This window comes from Notamacropus eugenii, chromosome 2, assembly GCF_028372415.1.
Source record: "Notamacropus eugenii isolate mMacEug1 chromosome 2, mMacEug1.pri_v2, whole genome shotgun sequence".
Classification (NCBI taxonomy): domain Eukaryota; kingdom Metazoa; phylum Chordata; class Mammalia; order Diprotodontia; family Macropodidae; genus Notamacropus; species Notamacropus eugenii.
The window spans coordinates 104043199-104051157 of NC_092873.1; positions in this window are offsets into that span (position 1 = coordinate 104043199).

A 7959-nucleotide genomic window follows, 5' to 3' on the forward strand; every position below is an offset into this window, starting at 1 on the left:
AGAGAGCCCTAACTGGGAGTACAAGGAACTATTCCCCTGTTACATAGCTGTGGCTAAAGAATTGGAATTGTTTTTGTTTTTCCTTTGAGTCTATAGCATTTTTCACAATCTCTAGCACATTATAATCCCTTAATGAATTAATAGTGACTTTTGACTAACAGACTGGTAGATTGAACGGGAGCAGGTCTGACTTTCAGTCAAATTGCAAAGTAGGTGAAGCTGGTATTCAGTGCCCCCAAATTCTCTTCCTGTTTGCTTTGATTCCCCAAAATTCATTGCTATATATCCCTGATACCTCAACTAATAGCTCTTTACATTTTTGTCTTCAGTATTTTTATTTCTAAGTTAGGATTTTATTCCACTTCTAAATTAATACTTTGTACAGTTACTTTTGCTTAAAGTACTTTAAAATAACCCTATTCTAAGAATTTTTCCTATTATTAATAATCACCCTTTCCTGTCTGTCAATCCTTTACCTAGTTTTAAAGTTTTCACTTCACTTTTAATTTTATTTTCTTTCTTACTTATATTTGGTTATGTATTTTTCACTTTTCCTCCTCTCATTAAACTATTTAATTCAAAATTCTTCCTCTCTAACTCTCAAAATTCTTCTAACAATTGTATTCCAATCTGTAAAAAAGTTTTTTTTAATTTTTCTATACTTTATGTTTCTTTCCTTAATATGTATTTTTAACTTTTTTTCTTTAATTCTTAGTCCATATATGTATTTATTTCTTCATTGGTGTCTTTGTGTTCCTCATGAAATGAAAGCTTCAAAAACACCAACTTTCAGTTTCTTCTTCAAACCAATTTTTGATCTTATTTCCAATATAGTTCTTGCCCCTTCTTCCCTCTTTTCTTTTGTACCTTGATCTTAAAGTATCAATTCATAGGGAAGTTGATGAGGACAAATGCCTCGTCCCAAAGAAAAATTTGCCCATGTCCTAAATCCCTCAGTCCGATTCTGCTCCTCAGCCTCCTTGAGATAATTTTCTAATTCATTTGCCATGTCATGTTATCTTTGAGTCCTTGCCTTTTCATCCTTTTGGATTCTCTGAGCCCCCAATAACTCTGATGTCCATTCTCCTGTGCAAGGTAGTGGACTACCTTCTCAGAGGAAAGTTATTCAATGGATTATTGTTTTCTCATGGATCATCTTATCCTCAAGAACCAACTCATTTTTGATTGGACACATCACATGCTATGGGATATATCTCTCCCTATGCAGGGCTCTTAACTGAAATTCCTGCTCTTCTCTTCTCTGGGAGGCATTATGATCTCTCTGTCTCTGCCTCTCTCCCCTTCTCTTCCTCCTCTTCCTCCTCTTTAAATCCCTCTCTTTATCTCCTAACTTCTGTACTTTCCTTCTTCATGAGAGATGGCAGTACTCATTTTGACTTTTTTGATTTTTTAGTTTAGATTTGATTAGAGTACATCAAATATCCCTCTTCAGACTCTACCTCCCTTCTACCCTTTCATGCCCTTTCTCATTGTCTCCATGTTGTTTCATCCACAGGGAGGTTTATAGGATTTACTCTATATCAGTGATTTTCATTGTTTTTTTTTTTTCCTCCACTAATCCCATTCACTAGAAAAATGTGTTGAGAATGCCTGGGGTTATTTTACAAAAAAAAAAAAACATAAAATAATCTCAAATTTATTAAGTGCTTACAATAACTACCATGGGAACTTTTGCTCCCAAAGCTGTAAATTAAAAGTTATATTATATGATAATGAAATGTAAAATTTTTTATACTTATGGTTTTAAAAATACTAGATATAAATTATAAATCTCTAAGTATAAACTAATTGTACATATTTTATCTGAGACATTCTGAAAAATTAGAAAAATAATTCAGTAAGAATTCACGTGCTTTCTGTTATCCACATGATTTCTTTTTAAATTTCTTTATTTTACAAATGTTATTGAATATAAATAGTATTTAATTAAATAAGTTATAACATGTAAGATGTTTTTTCACAACATAATAGTCATACACACATATATCCTTAAGTGTGTATGTATGTATGTGTGTATGTGTGTGTGTATAAAATTTTCATTTGGAAAAATTTTGCAATATTTGGCCCAACACCAAATAAACACAGTCTTAAAATTGGTTCTGCATAAAGTTTATTTCTGGATTTTGATTTAAAACTATAAAAAAGACAAAATGCTCACTCACATAAATAGGCAATGGAATATTTTAGCAAAATCTTATAATTGCTGTTGCTGAAAGATGGAAATTCCTTTTTTATTACCAAAAAATATATTGGGCTATAGTTTGTGAAGGATACTTACAGTCCCAAATCCACTGATATATCAAATATATTTTCTTTTTATCTATCCATAGCTCTCTGTCTATCCATATCTATTCCACTTCTCTCTTTCTCTGTCCTTCTCTGTTTCTCTGTATGTCTGTTTCTGTCTTCTCTCTTTCTTTCATTGACTTTGAACCTCTGTCTTTCTCCTTTGCTCTACCTTTCTTTCTCAATCTATAACTCTCAGACTTATAAGTTTTGTTGAGGGATAGGATGGAGTGTGGTGTTGAGTCCAGGCTAGAACTTCTGGAAAGCCTGTTCTCTGAGACTGTGCTCATTATCATCCGGCATTGCTCTCTATACTCCCCTGATGTTGTTGTTCCCATGAGATAAACAAGAGAACTACAGAATACAAGGGATATGTAAAATAGATGGATGCCCTCTGGGCTAACATTCGTTAATGTTACTAGTTTAAAATTACTAGGATGGGAGACTAGTAAATTGTCATGTAGACTTGCAGTTTCTTTTTTTAAAAAACCTGGACCCTCAGATCAATAAACACAATTGTCTTATCTTTGCTTGCCTACCTGTGTCTTTCTTCTTCACCACCTCATTGAGCCATGTGGGGATGCTGGCCATCCACCACATATGGCACCTGGAATAGGGATCTGACCCAGGAACGAGACTCGTCTTTTGGTGACAGCGTCCCCCTTTGGAAGGAGCTCCATGTTGCGACAAAGCAACTAAGGGGAAGCTTTGAGAGCCTCTTTGGGGGCATTTCACTTTATCTGAGGGTTCACGCAGGCACAATGTTACTTCAGCAACATTTCAGGCTTACGGGGAAAACTCACTGCATTACAGAATGAAAAAACAGATTCTGTTCATAAGGAATCAGAGCTGACAGGTAAACAGGAAAAGTAAGGTTAACAATGGGACAGATACATTTTAAGGACAAAGACGCTCAGGTAGGGGTGGACGCAGAGAAGGAGGAAGGGGGAGAAGAGGTGGACTTCTGGCCAGAGGAAGCCTCAGCATCCCTGGAACCCTCAGCTTCCACAGAGCTACTGCCATCCTCTACTCCTCCAGAAAGGAGAAGACCAGCAGGTCCTTTATCCAAGGATCATCTTCTGCCTATACCACCTCAGCCTCCTAAAAGTCATCTGTCACTTTTAGAAAAGATACCTTTGGAAATGAAGTTAGTATTGCCATTGAGATAAACCCCAGATCTCAATAATTCAGGAAGAGTTGCAAGAGAATTCACTCCTCTGGATTTTAAATTTTTAAAGAAATTAAAACAAGGGGCAATCAATTATGGATCAAGTAATCCTTACATTCAGTCTCTTTTAGACAGCATTTGTCAGACAGCCCTATGTCCCACTAATTGGTGCAATTTAGACAAAACCACCCTTGAAGGAGGAGATTACTTAGTGTGAAAATTTGAATTTTATAAAGGATATTTGGAACAAAGTAAAAGAAATCAATCCAAAGGTCTAATTTGTGCAAAGGATTTCTGACAGTCTTTTCTCAGTTTCTGAATTCTTTATGGTCTGTATATGTATTCTGTCTCTATATATTCTGTATGAGTGTGTTTGTGCGTTAATCTCTTTCCCATGTTTTCTCTTTCCTTCCCCCTCATCCCTTCTCTCTGATGACTGCAGCATCAGGGAGGATAATGGGAGAAAGAAAGAGAGAAACTAATCTTATATTATTTAGTTTAAGGAAAGTATAAAAGTTTTGGAAATTGTTGGTAAATTTCTCTCTCTCTTTCTACTTTCTAACCTTGGTCAGATTGTGAAGGTGGAGAGAAAGACAAGAAGAAATCAGGGAAATTTTCCCTCATATCAGGGAGGCAGACCAACTAGCATTTTAGTTATGTCATGCTGCACCTAAAAGAGAAAGGTTTTTGTATAATGGGAAATAACCAAAAAGTAGTTATTCTGGTCATATTTTAAGTGAAACATGTCACTCCTAATTGGATGTTTAAGACATGTCAGAATTTGCTATATTATTTGGCACTAAGGCAAATTGGGAAAAATGCGCTGATCTGAAAAAGAGACACTGCAGAGATAAAGCTTTTGAACTCTCCAGTAGAAAAGAGGGCACTTGGTACCACTGGATAAATTTCCAGAAGTCTCCCTCACTTCATCTGATAGATTCAAAAGCCCTCTCTTTCAAAGAAGTTTTTAAGGAATGGACACAGAAGTAAAATTTACTTGAGTAAATGTTAGAACTGATGAGGTTCAGACTCTGGGAACCTCCTTGAGCTCCTCTTGAATCTTCCCACTTAATCTGGCCTTTCTTACTCAAGTCTAATCTTCCCATTTGTTCCAACAGTCTCAGAAAGCCCATAGGCTTTTCATTATCATTCTGCTCAGGTCTCTGTTGAGGAAGCTAGGTGGTCCAGTGGATAGAGTACCAGTGCAGGAGTCAGGAGGACCTGAGTTCAAATCTCACCCCAGGCACTTGATGCTTTCTAGCTGTGTGACCTTGGGCAAGTCAATTAACCTCAATTGCCTCATACTTGAGTCATCTCCAGTCATCCTCATGAACATCTGGTCACTGGATTCAGATGGCCCTGGAGGAGAAGTGAGGCTGGTGACCTGCACAGAACTACCTCACTCAAAAACAAAGTCAAGTGCAAGTCATGTCATTATTTCTCTGATGGCATGGTCTTTTTTTTAGCAAAGAAGGATGAACACACAAGCAAATGGCTAGGCTTCTTAAGAGTCAACCCAGTATGGCGAATCTTTAATAAGCTTTGTTGTACTTTGGCTGAAAGAAGTCTTGAATCACATTCATTCAGCAGTACCCCTTGTGTCAGTACTTTGGGGTCCCAAGAACCTCAGACCTCAACATATGGTTCTCTTACCTCAACAATGAAACCTGAGAGGTCAGGCCCAAAAAATACCTACAAGGTGCTTGGAGGGTGAGAAGGGATAGAGAGAGGGGGAGCTGTATGTACCTTCCATTTTTGGCTGGAGAAGAGTGAACATAGCTGTTTACCAGTGTGAGGAAACAAAAATGTTGAGGTTTAAAGGTGCTGGGAATGCAAAATAGTGACACATGGATCCTGAATGAATTTGACACAAGTCTTCTTTCAGCCAAAGAAAAATACAGCTTATTAAAAATCCTCCATATTGGGCAGATTCTTAAGAAATCTGAGCATTGATATTGATAATACCAGTGAACCAGATTGAATCTGAGCACTTTCATGGAAACAAGAGGGATCTTACATACAGAAAGACTGAGGGGGGAATCCAGTGGGGGCCAAGTAGTCTGGGGTGTCTGGAGGAGGGAGGGGTCCTAGGGAGAGACTTGATGGGAGTGGTCAATAGCCTGTAAAATGGTATTAAGGGTGGGAAGTAGTTGAACAGAGATTTGGGCATAACCACAATGAAAGGCTTATAGCCTCAGGTGAAAGCCAGATCAAGTGGAGAGGCTCAAGGAGAGTCCAAGGTTGTTCCCACAGCCTATATGCCATCAACTTTAGCAGCAAAAAGGTAGCTATGAGGCCCAGTTCAGACTCTCATCATCTATTTCTCCCAGATTGAAGAGTTCCATAATTCCCTCAAGATATTGGAGTTGAGAGAGATGATCATTAAAACTCACCTGTCATTGTCCCTGCTCTTCCAACATATCAGCCCCTCCTACTGCTCTCAGGAACCTCCAAAGTGATGCATTTACATAAACTGGTGGATGCTTGTGAAATACTTTTGTCTACTAAAAGGGAATGAACTCCACAGCCTTGTCTCATTCCCCTCCCCCCATCCCAAGGCATTAATAACATTTAATATCATTTTTGGACTTCAATAATTACCAGAACTTGAATGAATCAATCAGAAGAAGAGCCTGGACCCAACAGTATTTTTGTTCTCTGAAGTAAACTCAGAGAATACCTCTTCCTGTGTCAACAAGGTCAGATGGGGTGGACTTAGCATACTTTGTGAGACCCTTAACCTGAGACACTTTTCTTGAATAATGGAACTGTTGTCCATATCTTGATATTTTGAGGACATATGCCATGTTATTGCATGTTAGTGGTAAAGAAAACGCAGATATCCTGGATTGTAATTTCAATTGACACTTTGTCAACTCTCTTATCTTATTGTATTTACAACCTATTCAATTAAGAAAATTCCTTTCCCATGGAATAGTTAAACGTATATAGACAACATAAACCTGAGGGACACAGACATACTGGGATTGTCCTAAAACAGATAAACCTGGTCATTCCTGTAACATTCAATCAGAGGTTTCCTTCTAGCTCCATGGCCATGAAACAACTAGCTTTAAGGGAATAAACACTACGCATTTAGCCTGTGTGCCTTTTTTATCCAAACTTTAAGGTCAACAGTTACAATGCTGTGACTTGGATTGGAACTGATTGACTGGGAAAGAATAGTTCCCCACCTTGCCAATGCCGAAAGACTTAGCCATCTCAGGATTCATTTTTTTCTGAAATCTTAAATCTTGCAGGGGTCAAGTCAGTTCTCCTATTCCCATTTTCCAAAGTATGCCCACCATTTTGGTGGAAGTCCCCAAATTCCCTTTACGTTAGTTTTGGGGTGGGAACCAATTCCCATTAAATCAGTTTGCATTATTTAGATCTCCTTTGACTATTGATCCTAGAAAAATTAGTGCAAGTATTGCTAGCACTAAGGGCAATTAACTAAAGATAGCCCTAAATTACGTTAGTCATGATAGGGCCCTTTCAGACCTGTCAACGTTACTTTATCTTAAAACCAAATTATGTTTAAAGGCCACCAAAACATCTAGACAGCAGTCTAAATGTTTTCATCTTGGGTTCAATGGAATGGCTGAGAACAAAGAACAAAAAGCAGGAACCTCTTTCCTTAAGGCTCCCAAAGCTGCTTCAGCACCAGCTAGGCTACCAACTAACTCCCTTTACCCTAAGGACTGCAGCATGTACTTTCCTTTCACTCCCTCTGCCCTATTCCTCATGTCTTTTATTCCTCTCCCTTCCCTTAAATGCTTTGATCTGGGGAGGATGACTATGCGTTGCTGTTACCTCCTCTCTCCCTGCCTTCTTTTACCTGCTCAAGCCCCTGAGGAGGACCACTTTGTTCAGCCTCCATTACTTCCTCCTTCTCCTTCCCCCTCCTCACTTTCCCTTAAGGGCTCTGGTCTTGAGGAGGATAGTTACAATCCACCTACAGACCAGAAGTGTGAAACTATATGGGGGTCTATCTCCTAAAATAGTTAGTCTAAGATAGAAACTTCAGGGCTCCCCACCTCCAATCACCCTAGAGGTGCTCTGAACAAAGGTTTGCAGGATCCATCTGTGTTCTGTCAGATCTTGAATCCTGGCCACCTCCTTCCCTTGGAATAATAATAGCCAATTCACGATGAGGCTTTCTAACAACGTTCTAATTCCCCAACTCTTTGTTGTTCATTGTGAACTCTGTTTGTATTTATCCTGCAGTTAATTGTCTGTCAGCATGTGTCCCTATCATGTGTGCTGTGAACAAGTCTGTTGTCTTGTAAGATTTAAAATGCAGGTAGCCAGAGACTTCTAAGGGCTGCAGCTAGGGAAACAAACAAGCAAAACTGTGAGACTTTTCCTTGTTTTTCTGATCTGGCCAACTTGGAAATACAATGGAAACATAGATCATCTTAGTTAAAAACATCTTAGCAGATTTTGTGGAATACGAGACTAATCCTTAAAAAGTTTGAAAACTG